We start from the raw sequence: 14,561 nt of genomic DNA, 5'->3' as shown, positions 1-14,561 counted from the left end.
GTTCGTTATATGATGCATTGCCGAATTAGTTGTGCAGTATTTATGAGCTACAGCAGATCTGTTGGAATCTATGGATCTTGTTTTCAGGAGTTTAATTGTTAAGCCAGTCTGTTGAGCTCAACTTCCTCTTCTCTTGTCTTCTTTCCTCACCTCTCGTGTCCTTTTCTGCATGGTGTAGCCTCTGTCTGTTTTTTTCAAGGCCCACCACTCAGCATTTACTGATGCTGTGATCTGACCCAGCCTCTCGCTCTGCAGTACCACTGCAGCTCCATCAATCACATAGCCAGCCACACACACACACACACACACACACACACACACACTGAGCAGTTCTGAGCTTATCAAGTGAAGACAAAGATGACTCTGTGATAGACACACAAGAAGTGGCGTGTGTTAGTTACATTCACATGTGTGCATGCAAGTCATTTCGTAGTGTTGAGGATGACTCAGTAGGGAATTTGTTCTTTTCACGTGTTCGGATATTTTAATCTGGGGTTACATAGATTTGAGATCAAGAAGGATTTCCATATAGAACAGGATCTGTCTGTGCATGCATACAGTTAGGTTCATAAATATTTGGACAGACCATTTCTCTCCAATTTTGGTTCTGTACATTACTACAATTGATTTTAAATGAAATATTTCAAATGCAGTTGAAGTGCAGACTTTCATCTTTAATTCAGTGGGTTGAACAAAAAGATTGCATAAAGATCTGAGGAATTAAAGCATTTTTTTTAAACACAATCACCAGATTCTGGGTTTCCTCATTTTTATTGCTCTGCCAGGCCTTTACTGCAGTGGCTTTCAGTTGCTGTTTGTTTGTGGGCCTTTCTGTCCGAAGTTTAGTCTTTAACAAGTGAAATGCATGCTCAACTGGATTAAGATCAGGTGACTGACTTGGCCATTCAAGAATATTCTACTTCTCTGCTTTAATAAACTCCTGGGATGCTTTGGCTGTATGTTTTGGGTCATTGTCCATCTGTATTTTTTTTTTTTGGAGGGAAGAATGTTGTCACGGAGCTCAGAGTAACGAACTGTCGGTGACTCATCTGGGTTCTTAAACCGCTTGAGCGGTTGATTGCGCTTGTGCGTTTCACTTGTGTTTACTTTACTTTGTAGTGCGCTATGATATTGCACCATAGAAAGTGTCCTCCTACATTGTCAGCAAATCCGGTCCCAGCTGTCTAAAAACGAACCGTGCCTTAGAGGGTATTTGGCTTGTTGTTCACAAGACGCATGGCGCTTGAGACTATGATCGACCATCCATAGCTACAAGAGCCTAAACTCTGTGCTGCTGTGCATACATGTGTCGGAGTAGTGAATAAGGTGTGATATACGATCGTGTAGGTGTCCGTCTTTAAGTGCTTAGTGAAGTTGGCATCAATCCTGATGCAAGTCTAGACCTCTAGTACTGTAGGTTATGTAGTCCCGTCTACATTGTCAGCCCCCCAGCTAAGAGGGCGATAGTCTACATTCCCAACTGTACAAGTTGGGATACATAGACAATAGATATGGCAGGAATACTTGGAGTAAGATCGTGTGTTCGCCTAGTACCTCAACGTTCAGGATGAGCTTGAATGTTGTGGCCTATATCAGAGGTCGCTCGAAGTACCTGTGGTCTCGTAGCGAATGTCCAGGCAGATACAAAGAGATATAAGTTTTGGGCGTTATCGATGTAGAACATGTGCGTGTGTAAAGTAGTAAATAGCCTAGCTCGAGTGAGTTGCCTTGTTGTTGTGAGGTATTCTGTTGCGGCAATCCTCTACTATATAAGTGGGGACAGCTATCATGGGACGCTAATTCGTGATCACACATTACGGGTTTGGCAATCCTAAAGTTGTTAATCTTCCAGTTCTTCTCATGGGTTTTGTCCCTTATCTCAAAGTTCAAGAGGCTGTAATAAAGCGAACATCATTACATTTCATACCCAGGAGTTTATAGAGCCCATAGGCAGACAGGGATCTGTACTGATATGCTATCGTTTGGTCACCTGAGATAAGATCTAGAGTCTCAAAAGTGGATGTCACAGAAAGAATGCATAAATGTACGTCGGCTCAGCAACATGCGTAGATCATGAAAACGAATTTGGTCAGTGTCATGCAGCCTACATTGCACTACCACATCCCGTAGAGTCACGTTATCCAGATGTGATATTTGTCGTGGATATGTCAGATTACCATTCTTGTTGTAGTTCTGCACCAACTTCAATGTCGCATCAGTCTTGTGACTTCTGGCGAGATTTATGATGAATTGTTGTCAAAGTGTGCATATCTAGGCTTTTGTGCGTGAGCCGGGGCTCGGCCGGTTATGATCAATGGATCTAAAGGAACTCAATTAGGTACTCATCATACGCATTCTTGTTGGACACTTCTGGTGGTGCAATGATGCATGTAAGATCTCTTTTATTACCGCTCCCGCACTATATCTATTGTTATTGTGAACATGAAGTGCATCATCAGGAACGCTCTCTGGATTCACTATTTGATTGTTCGTGATATATGTGCTAATGAGTGTGATCTTAGTGTTTCTAAGCTTGGTAAGTGGCATGTGACATAGGGAGTTGCTTGATCACGACCCTAAGGTAGCGGGGTTGCTATAGTCCAAGTGTGAATGAGACGTGGCTGGCTTCATTTGTTCCATGATGCGCTTATTTTCTTGATAGTTCTGGATCATTGAGTGACCCTTGGAATTATTTATTCTTAGGGCGCTCCGATTCATGATATATAGATGACATATCCATTCAGTATCATGCATACCTGTTGTCGCTCTCTGGAATGCGGTGTCATAATTTCATACCGGGTTTGAGAGATATATGAGATACTCTACGCATCTTATAAGATACTAGTAGGAACCGAGACGAGCAGAATCTGACTCTTAGATGGTAACTGTCACTATACTTTTTGGAGATGGTCTCACACGTAGCAGGTATGAATGTTAATGCTGGAATAGAGGCTAGTACTAGGATGGGCTAGATCAATCTAGAAGGGATGAGAGAATAGGAGGAGAGAGATCGAGAGGTGCGAAGTCACGGGTGCAGACTATAAGAATCTAAGATTACACTCTAGTGAAGAGATTTTGCTATTGTAAAGGATGTTTAGGATCGACTCTAGTCGGATGCAAGCTTTAAGGGTCTCTAAGCCTCTCGCTAGATCTCTCTTGCGCTAGTGCAATGCTAAGGCACAATTAGGACACATGACATGTGTCTGTCACCAGTGTCGAGAGGGCTAAGTTGCCTTAGTCTCCTAGTGCATAATGATCCTATCTAAATCGCGGTAGGACGCGAAGGTAGATACTTAGAACATGTCAGCCTATAAGCTTCTATGGGTATGAAAGATGGCTGTCAGGCAAGACATCGATAGATAGAATGATGACGGGATGTGAGTATGAACTATGAGCTCTCAGAGAAGTGGCGCGTTGATACCCGATGACTCTCCACCGACTGTATAGAGATCGATATACATAATCGATATATAGTACAGTGGTACATGTGTACTTCATTCAAACAGATTACAATCTAGGCACAAGTAGCCGAAGTTTTATGGATCCGATCACCTACCAAGAGTGATGAGCTATAATATGTAAAAACTGTAAGCTCTCAATATGATATAAGTATAGAAAACAGACGAAATCATTTACATGCTGTCACTCATAGTCCTGTTGATCAACTCTCAATACGTCGTGAGGCTGTCAATTGCATATAGGTGTGTTGAGGAATTGTTGTGTTTCTGACGCATGAAGTGAGCCACAGAGTCATAAAACGAGCACGCGCGGAATCTGTAGTAGCACAGCAAAGACTTTACGTTCAGGGACCTCTTGTGGAGTTTCGATTGTCTGGTATCTACACATGCATCTCTCTGCACTACGGATGACGGTGCCCAGAGTGTCATGAGTCTCATCATCAAGACGTCGCGCTAGCAATACCGTTTCACTCGCTTGTGCTGTTAGATCCCCTTGGCTCATTCACTCGTGGGTAAGCATCATGCAGCAGCACCAGTCATTGATGAAAGATGCCTGTATTGGGTGTATCTAGTAAAGTCGGCATCGTTTCACATCCTTGATACTAAAGGGCTCTGTCTGAGATATGATATCTTAAATTGAGTGTTGTGTAGTCTGGTGTATGGTTCTTAGAATGAGAATTGCAATGGAATCTGTTTAGTGCTGACCGTACGTTCATAGCTATGAGTAAGATTGCCGCTTTGCTCACTATCACCTGGCTATTTGATTTAAGCGAAGTCCGATGATCGCTTATGGCATGCTAGATAAACCATTGTTAGCCCATGTTACGCAGGAACGGCTCTAGCTTGTGTGGTTGAAATGCTTTGAGTGTACTGTTCGCTCAAATTCTGTTGGTATATTGTACCTGAGATTACGGTCGCGGAACAAAGATAACTCAATACATAAGATGTCAGGATTCAGTAATTAGCTGCATAGATTAATGAAGAAGTCGTTATTTGCATGTTCTATCTTCGAACTACAGACTGGCAAAATAGAATGATCAGAAGGGAAACACACTACAAAGCAGAGGACCATCGAGAGTGACATGAAATAGCACATTCAAGGATCTGGAGGTCACAAGCTCCGCTATGATATATGGAGGTTCTCGAGTTGTCAATTCTACTGTACCAATGTTACGAGTATGCATTTAGGGAGCTCCACGCCACAGAGGTTAATATGCTTTCATTTTGTCGGTTGCGCACGCCCGAGGTGATCATGCTAATATTACACGGTAGGCATGAAGAATGCATTGCCACAGTGGCGAATATTGACCTTGGCTAGTCACATAAATGCCTACCGCAGCCACCGGCTTAAATCCAAGGCTTGCATGTGTTTTCATAATAGGTCTTAGTCGCGGCATTGTGTCTTATAGCTGATTATACTCGCCTGGCTAGGACGAGCATACAAAACCTCCCAGTTAAATGTATCTTCGTTGTACTACTTGGAATTGAATCGTCGCGTGCAATGCGAATAAAACGTCTTCAATGTGCGCTCAGTTGTGATACTATGAGTCAGTTGTGGCAAGTGTGATCGATACTTAGCTGAATAGCTCGAGAGGGCTTATTAACTTATTATAAATTGACCCATCACACTGGACAGTGCTTTTAGTTCACAGATACACGATGAACTGAACTATGTGTTATGAACTTGGACATGCCCTTATTGACGCAATAATATGAAAAATAAATAGAAATAGCCGCGATCCACGACCGGTGGCTGATTTTGCACATAGCTGGGTTTGTGTTTGGCATACTGGTCTTATCACTCAGTTATTAGAGTAGACAATCACAAGGTGTCTGATTGTATTATGGATCGCTGACTGGGAATATTGTAGGATTTATTCGAGACTGACATAGTACCTGTCTCTGAGCGCAGACTGTGAAATGCGAGGCTTGTGGGTCGATATGAATCATTGTGTGCGCGCCGCATAGAGGGAACATGGAGGAGCATAGATGAGAGTCCCATAGGGCTTCTAAATAAACACCAGCTTCTTCGGTAGAGGCCCTTTTCTTTTGTTCGATCATACATCGACATAAGATCTTCCATCTAACATGATCGCTGGCTGATCTAAGCTGGCGCTCACTGTACGAGAGACAAAAGTGATTTTCTACATGACCACTCGGGTGTCAAACAAGAATGGACTGTTCGAGACTATGGTAGAAGACTGACACTATTCTCTATGCACTGTCAATTTTGTGGAGGCTATGAGCAGCACTCTGTCAATGGCAGCAGGATTGATTACTCTGGAGAGGTGATGAGTCTGTTGATTTCCTACTGAGATGCAGCGGACCGTGACTATTTTGTTCTGCAGAGCTTTAATACTATAGAGACTTCGGAGCTGCGTCTTGTCAAGTTTCATGTCGTGGAACCAGATCTTTTGATGGTCATGTTGTCATCTGAGAAGGGGGGTGATAGACAGCAGATCGATGGTCATTGAAGAGGCATATCAGAGCCTCAGCTAATTGATCTTCCTCATGTTCTATCCTTACCTAGCCGTGAGGTGCCGATCAAATCCTTCGGTGTTTTTCGTACGTCTCACAGTCTTGGGATCAGCTCCGATCATCTGCCAGATGAGATAAAGTAGAGAAGATACCGCTTTCTCTGACCTCTTGTACATTGAGTACATAATCACCGGCTCTCAGACGTAGAGTCAGGTCGTGGTGAACTCATAGATTATTAATAACATGCTGATCGCTGGAGGGGTGGAACCTGTAATAACAATTAGACATTACATAGGTTGCACATAGGCGTGCACATATACTATTGCTCGTCCATGTGATGAATTCGTATCTGGTTGAAGGAGCACGCATTGCTTTCCTCACCACTGTGTTTCTTTTGTGTATTTCTTCTCCGATGCATCTTTTTCTCTTGTTTGTGAGAAGATATGCCATGGTCTATAGGCAGTTCTGTACCAGATGATAAACATTGCCGCACATAGATACATAGTTCCTCACTGTATTAAGTCTAGAGACCGCACGCGGCAGCTTCCAATGATGCTTAGGGTAGACACATTTGGTTCCAGCAATTGGGGGGGCATCTACACACCACAAGACGTAAAACCAAACATCGCAGCACGCAATACTGGTTAGTTTTGGGCGACATATTACGATGGACAATACCGGGGTAAAGTGTATCAATAAAGCAACATCATCTCTGCTATACTCGAAAGACAGACCAAACTTACAGCGTAAACACTTCTGAGACGGCCTCGATGGTAATGAAGCATGTCAGCTGCTAAGACTAGGTGTAGTCTTGGGATCGTCCATTGTTAGTTAAAGACTTCAAGGTGAACACCATATGGGAAATGTCTCAGTTTTGAATAAGATAGGAAAACTCCATAGTTCAGACGACTAGGGCTAACATGGTGGCTGGCATGAATAACTAACATGTTGACCTATAATTACCTGCAATATAATGATGTGATGACACATTCAAGTACAAACACTGAATGAGACTGTTGTGACTGTACCTGCAGCTCCCGTCTTCACCTCAGAGTAAACAGCACTCTGCTCTGCTTTATGATGCTTCTCTGTGAAGATGATCAGATTAATGAAAATAATTAAAACATTTTAAACACTTTAAAAACTTCCCAGGCTTTTTTCTACACTGTGTGTTTTGTGTACTCACTCTTCTTTCTAAGGTTTTGAAGTTTAATAAGAGAGTATGTGACGTCTCGCGGTTCATCTGCACCTGAAATGTAAAAATGTTTGTAAACACATCACATTCAATTTCATTAGTTGTGTTTAAGTCAAATCCAGGACTGTCAGATATTTTCAGAGCATGAACCCATCATGGTGTTACTGTTTGTGTTGTTCTGATATGAAACAACAACATTTGTGGATTCTTTCAGTCGAGTTAAAGATACAATCAGGTTGTAAAATCCTGTTTGTTTCTGATCTTTTGTGCATGTAGTCAGTTGGTTATTTGGATGTTTGTCCAGCTGGATTTTGATAAATGTTCTTTGAAAAGCTGCTGAGCACAAACTGAACCTAAGAAATGTTCCTGTTAATGGAGACTGAATGAAAAGTCAATATTAATAATGATAATAAAGATCGGTTTAAGTGCTGACCAGGATGAAGAGAGTTGTGTTCATGAGTTTCATTCTGGTTGACTCCATGATTTGTGGAGGAGCCCGGACTGTGACTCTCAGACTGGATCGACCTGAAACAGGAAATAAACACAATAAACTCAAAAGTAACTGATGTTTGTTTAAAATAATAATAAAAAGTATTTTACCAACCTGGTGAAGCAGGAATCTGTGAAAGAGACAAATGTTATTACACATGTTTGTGATGTGAATTGTTCGATCAGAATACATGTATATGTGTGAATAATTAAAGTGTGTGTAGTAAATAAACTCTCTAATACAGCATGAAAAGAAGAGGCTCTTACACTTGGATGTGCTGCTTTGAGATGTAACTATCTTGGTTCTGCTTCGGCGTCTATGGCACTGCACATCTATTACACGAGATCATTAGAGCAGCGTTTATGATAGATTATTTAATATAAGTAGGAGAGAACATCTCATCAACTCATAGTGTCCAACTCATTGTCAAACCTACGACTATCAGGAGATTGACGTATAGTGCTGTCAGGCTCTGACAACTAGTGTAGTCTCATGTTGATCACTTGACACAGTTACAAGAAACAATAATTAATTATTGATCAATTATAATTATATAAATAAATACTTTTATGAAATGGAGCAAGGTGACTGCGAGACTTAAATCAGACAATCTAATGTTCATTCTCAGTCATCAGACGTGTTTAGAAAACTCCATCAGATGTTTTGATCCTGCTCACCTTTAACTGACATCCAGCTCTGTGCTGACTCTCTTCCTGAGTACTGACACTTGTAGAAACCTTCATCAGACTTTGACACTGCAGAGATCTTCAGCTCCCCTCGGGGATCATTTTGAAGAAGTTTGTCATTGTGATAGAAAAACACATTGGAAAGTATTTGTTGTGTTCTCAAACTGCAGCTCAGACTAACAGAAGCTCCCTCAGTCACAGGATGAACAGGACTCACCAGGATAGGACCATTACCATCATCTGTGACACAATCACACACAATTGTTTCAGTCACATCAGCTGCTGCACACTTTTAGAAAAAGCTGACAAACAATAATAAGAACAGATTGTACAAATGTTCATCATGAAGATCTGATCTTGTATAAACCTGTGTGTTTTTACCACATAATTACTGGGACAAATGTTCACGTGACACCTAAATCATTCAAATCCAAGAAGTAAATGTATAATAACATACTCTGTACAGTGATGTTGACTGCACTGCTGAACTCTCCTGATCCAGACTCACACCAGTACACTGCAGTATCTGACTTTGATGTGTTGATGTCACATGTGGATCCAGTCATTCTCCTACAGTCAGAGTACAGTCGGCCGTCCTCAGAGAACTTCCTCACTCTCCACTCAGTGAAGTTTCCCTCACAGGTCAGTGAGACAGAGTCAGAGGTGAAGTGTTGCACTCTGTCAGGACTCACTGTGAGAGACGCTGCTGAATGAACATCTGGAAACAACATGCAGTGAAGAGACAAAGCTCACAGATGTTAGGATTCAAAATATCAAAATATTGATGAGCTCAGTCTTGTTGAAAACATCTTGAATAAAAGTTACAACATAATCTCACTTCATTGAAAGGTCAGAGAGAAACAAACTGACCTGCAGACCAGACAAACTTTGGTTGACTGTGATCAGTGTGATACTCTGGGTCTCCTCTTCCAGCTCTGCACACATATCCTGCTGTGTGTGTCTGTCCATGAATGATGTAGGAGTCCTGTGCAGTCCCACTGCCATCAGGTAGCAGCTCATAACTGGAGGATTTCTCTGATAGATCAGGAACAGCTTTATACCAGTAGAAGCTCCATCCTGCAGACGGATGTTCAACCTCACAGTTCAGAGTTACTGAGGCTCCAGGACTCAGCCATGATGGAGACACAGTGAGGACAGGACGGGGTTCATCTGTTCAACAAAGATTTGCTCTCAATCTTTCGTCTCTTAACTCTGAATTCAATGTCACTAAAATGTTGACTCACAAATATTTATGATGAACTTTCAGAGTGAGACTATCTAAACATGTCAAATATCTCAACATGTACTAATAAAAACACATTTTTACAAACTGTTTCTATTTCCAGGTTAAATGAACTATGACTCTACTTACTGTCAGAAACTGTCAGTGTGACTGAATCACTCCACTCTGTTGTTTCATGCTGTGAACTTTTCATTCTGCCCTTACAGCGATAGTTTCCACTGTTGGATGATGAAGCAGATCTAATCCTGTATTCATTTTGATTTGGAGCTTTTATCCTGCTGTTTGTTTCCCACTCATAATCCCACTCAGTGTCTCCTCCATGGATCTCACATCTGACAGTGATCGTCTCTCCTCTGTATATCTCAGACCAGTTTGGATACAGAGTCACAACAGGTCTGATTGGGACTGTATTCAGGAAATGAACAAGTGAATGACAAAAGGGGTCAATTTCCATCAGATACTTTTCATCAGGTAGTGATTTGGGGTTCATTAACTTTGAACTCACCAGTTTTCCCAATCCTGACTGACTGGCTGTCCTCTGTGTAGTAAACTGGGTTTCCTCTTCCTCCTCTGCACCTGTAGAGTCCTTCCTGTGAGACACTGATTTGTCCATTTGAGTGGAAAACTGCATCTTGTGTGGTCAGGGCTTCAGAGGATTTCTCATCTCTGTACCAGTAGTATTTCCATCCAGATGATGATGATGGGTTCACAGAGCAGGTCAGGGTCACACTGCCCCCTACTGGAACAGCTGTGTTATCAGCTCTCAGTTTGGCCTTTGGTTTATCTGCAGTTCAGTTTAGAAAAAGAACAAAAGTCAATGACTGAATCAAACCAGTTGAAATAACTTGGTGGAAATATGGAAATAATAAATATCACATAACTTTAATGGTGAAGCTGCAACAAACTGTACAACTATCACACAAACACAACACTAATCTTTCATATTTAATTTGCTGCATTTCTAAGTTAAAAACACACATGAGGAACAATCAGTGGATTTAATGTTTCTTAGTGGATGTGGTGGAGCAGCTGAGACAGATCCAGCATTTGTTCTGCATTTCATCTTTCATGTATTAGAGCTGCACAGCAGAGAAGTTACTCTCATATGTTTTGTTCTCTTCACTGTGAATAAAAAGCTGCTGTTCAGGTTTTTGTTGTTGGAATAAAAACTAAACATTTTACTGACCAACATGAAAGACAGTTATAAAGCTGTAAGAAAGAAGAAGTGCTTTTTCCTTATTTAGATACTCTGGATGAAAGATCTTACATGATACAGTCAGTGTGATGATATCACTCCACTCTGAGAAGAAATAGTCCCTTCTGCCCCGGCAGCTGTATCCTCCACTGTCAGACTCAGTAGCTCTGATGATTCTGTATTCATTGGATGTTGGAGGTGTGTTTAACTTGGCTGCTCTCCATTCATACGTCCACTGAGCTCCTTCACCTCCCTGAATCTCACATCTGACAGTGACTGTCTCACCGCTGTATATCTGAGTCCAGGATGGCTGCAGGGTCACAGTGGGCTTACTGGGAACTGTTCACAGGAAAATATCCAGTTAGACACAAATAGAAACATGAAGTCATTTTGAAGCCTGATTTTCTTTTTGCTGTTGTTCAGAGGAGAAAGATTTACTGCATCCTGGTGACATTTTGACTTTAAATGAAGTTGGATTTAAAAATCAGTGTTTACATTTATTTACCGTGTGGTACACGTGTGTGGTGGCCCACTGGTGTATCTGACTCACACAGCCTGTTCTCCACACACTCCACATTTATAAAGTGATCTACAAATCCTAACATTACAGCTAACAGCTGCATTTTCCCTTTGAAGAACCACTTACAGCTACAGAGACAGGGAGTGAAGGTGGACAGTATATCTGTCATGGCCTGGGTCTAGGGACCCAGGGCTCAGGCATTTTCAGTGTATGTTTATGTTTATGTTTTCCGTGTGTTGTATTGGTTTGCTCTCCGTCTCTCCATGTGTCTCTGTGTGAGCTTCCGGAGGTGTGGGTTCGCTGAGGAGACTGCGAACCCGGAAGTGGTCTACTCGAGAGACAGCCGCACCTGCCGCTCGTCGTCCTCTGCCAGCTGCAGCAGATTACGCTCGTCTAGGAACGGCATTTAGGACTGCAGCTGAGCTGAGGCCGACGCTGGATCCTTGAGTCAGAACTCGTCAGTACTGCCGTGAGCTTTTACGTAACCTCCGAGGAAACAGATCCCCTGCTAACCCTCTGCCTTTTGTGTTACTTGCCTGTATCTGTTTTGGACCCTGGCCGAGGAAATGGCAGGTAGGGGCGGGACGTTGTACAGTCACTCTAAAGGTGCACGGTGGTGGGAGGAGGAAGGGGATTGAGGATATGATTGGGTGTTCTGGGTGGCGGGAGTGGCGCCACCATATGGTGAACATGTATCACGGACAATCATGCACACTTCACGCTAGGTGGGATTTGGGCGAGGGGAAGAGATCAAACACGTTGGGGACTCTGGGCCATTTATATTACACAGGTGGAGTCCTGCCTGGGATTCGTGTAGGATATAAAGTGATGATGTTATTTGCACGACCTACCATAGATGGAAAGATATCGCGAGACATCGATACGGTTGTAACAATCTTTAAGAGAAATCATTCCGCGTAATTGGAGCATCACGATTGGAATACGCTAATATACTTGTGTTTTTATGGCAAGGGAGCAATATTATGATACACCAGTTAGAAGATGTCTAGTATAAATTAACATGTATTGGTGCGCCATTACTGTGGTATAACCTCAATAGATAGTATCTTACACAGCAAAACCAAGGGTGTGTTTTGGAGGTACGACGGAGAAAGAAAGTACCAGAACAAAGGGTTTATGCCAGATGTTGTTGTGGGCTAGGATGGTGTTTGTGTGATGCTACTCTTTGTTTCGAGTGTTCTCGGTCAGACGATTCCACTGTGGAGCACAATAGGGAAACCTATGGCCGTGTACAATATTTGTGTAGATTTCACTATCTATTTATAGGGTTTACCCTTTGTTTGACCGTAAAGTCTAGTCTTGGGTATTTGCCCTTCATGAAGGGAGTGGGGTGCAGGGGGGCAAGAGGTTTTTAAGGCCGTCACACAGGATCTCGCGGGTTCAAGGATTTCTTCCTTGTAAAAATTGCAATAGTCCCATAATTCAGAGAGAGATAGAAATTGATAGTAGGTCTTGGCTGGTGGAATATGCAACTAGCAATACATTTAGATGTCTTAGAAGATAAGAAGGCAAGAGCTTCCTTAGTCTACCTTTTAATAGAGGCTTTTGGTAACAAAAACTTTGAGGGAAGCAGGAGAAAGCAACCAGAGCCTGGGCATGGCGAGGGGCGCAAGAACTTTTTAACAAAAACTTTAAAGAGGAGAAAAACAGCACAGGCCTGTGCAGGCCTACTTTAAATAAAGCATCATTCTGCAGGTCTGTTTGAGTTCAGAATAAGTAAATAAAATGTAGCTGTGGTCCAATAATTGTAAAATAAGAAGAATAATCATGAAAACTATTTGTATATAATTATGTCTTCAGTCCATTTCAATGAGCGATCATCTTCTGTTGTTTTCATGCAGCCACGGGCAGCCCTGAGTATAAAATACATCAGCTCAGGGTCGAAGACATAAAGATATTTATTGCACAATAACAGCATATCTGGTGATAACACACAGCTCACAACACCTTAAATACATGTGGACGAATCACCTGACACGCACAGATCACGTCTCGTGCCCACGTGGGGTTTTGAGTCTAATTTAACTGCCAGCTTCACACAGATCCACAAATGTGAGCTGCTTTCAAGTCCCGGTGTGAAACAAATGTGTACAAATCATTGCTTGTTGATCATGTCGTGCACATTTGTAACACTTTCAAGAGATATTTGTTTCCTTGTGGAAAGCAGACTTTAGCATGTTGACGTGAGTGTCAGAACGGCAGGTTTATCTCCAGATCCACGGCTCTGACCCACGGAGACCTCTGGCTGATGCTCAGTGTTCTGAGTTTGGCTCGTAGCTGCTAACTAGCTTTCTGCTCTGGGTCAACTTATGGCAAAGTGCAGAGATGGAGAGAGGCGTGGGAAGGTTACAGCAGCACACTTTCTTCCTCTGGAGGCGGTGAACACAGTGAACAGCTGGATACTAACATGTGGCTCACAGCTGGGCCTGTCAGACTCTCTCTGGCTGCAGTAGCTGCTGCTATGAACACACTTTTCTTTTTCTCACTCTGTAAACTTCCTCCTGCAGATGTTACTCTCACTCGCTGCTTACACCGCAGAGTGTTTGTTGGAGGTGGAGTAATTTGGGATAAGGGCTTTCGGCTTGCTATCGCACCAATACGCTAGTGAAGGAACGGAGGGGCGGTCCCCTTGGTACTGTCACCTGGTCACCAACATAGTCAGGAAAGGTGGGCTCGGTGGCATCGGCAATTCGAAACAGAATAACACGATACATCTACCACATGCCTAGGGACAGCGCAACCTTTACGTTTAAAGCGAGGTTGGCGACCATTTGAGCTAATAGTTTTACAAGTTGGCTGTAATTCCAACACATATAGGCTTTGCGGGACGACCACAGCTGCACAGGTGGGCGCGATAGATTGCGCGCAAGCGGTTACGGACCCTTGACTCATGACCTGATATGGCTCTTTTAACTGACAATCACAACTACATGGGCACTCATCCACTTACGACTATGCTTGCAAAATAACATGGCACTAAGTGACAATACTACATATATTCTCGGCATCAACGTGAGAGAGATATGAGACATGGTTCACGTCCGCAGCTTACTTAGCGTTTGGTACCTTGCTGGAGGGGGGAACTGCACCCAGACCCAGGTGGTGTTACCCTTTTCCTGCGGTGGGGGGAGGCAGACCGCCCCGACTCCGCAGCAGCAGGGAGGCCCCACACTCCAGACGCAGTCGGACGGCCAACTCCTCCTCCTAGCCCCCCCGCTCCAGCAGGCCGCAGAGAATGGGGGTGAGAGAAGACTCCAAACCTCCCTCCACCCGAG

At 42.9% G+C, this 14,561-nt stretch overlaps 1 protein-coding gene and 1 long non-coding RNA gene across 3 annotated transcripts in view; one reads left to right on the top strand and one right to left on the bottom strand.

The window, feature by feature from the left end:
- The window catches only part of cntnap2a (contactin associated protein 2a), a 385,507-nt gene that overhangs the window by 118,138 nt on the left and 252,808 nt on the right, over window positions 1-14,561 (top strand). The gene's annotated exons all lie outside the window — the stretch shown is intronic.
- On the bottom strand, window positions 6,887-7,887 carry LOC121811993. The gene is made up of 4 exons (XR_006052797.1): window positions 7,736-7,887; window positions 7,565-7,656; window positions 7,123-7,185; window positions 6,887-7,024 (listed from the first exon to the last, which is right to left on the bottom strand). It is a non-coding gene; the product is annotated as an uncharacterized LOC121811993 (long non-coding RNA).

This window comes from Haplochromis burtoni, unplaced genomic scaffold (genome assembly GCF_018398535.1).
Source record: "Haplochromis burtoni strain Fernald_Lab_line unplaced genomic scaffold, NCSU_Asbu1 Contig_1, whole genome shotgun sequence".
In the NCBI taxonomy this organism is placed as follows: Eukaryota; Metazoa; Chordata; class Actinopteri; order Cichliformes; family Cichlidae; genus Haplochromis; species Haplochromis burtoni.
The sequence above is the reverse complement of the archived record's forward strand: the minus strand, read 5'-3'. Positions and strand labels throughout refer to the sequence as shown.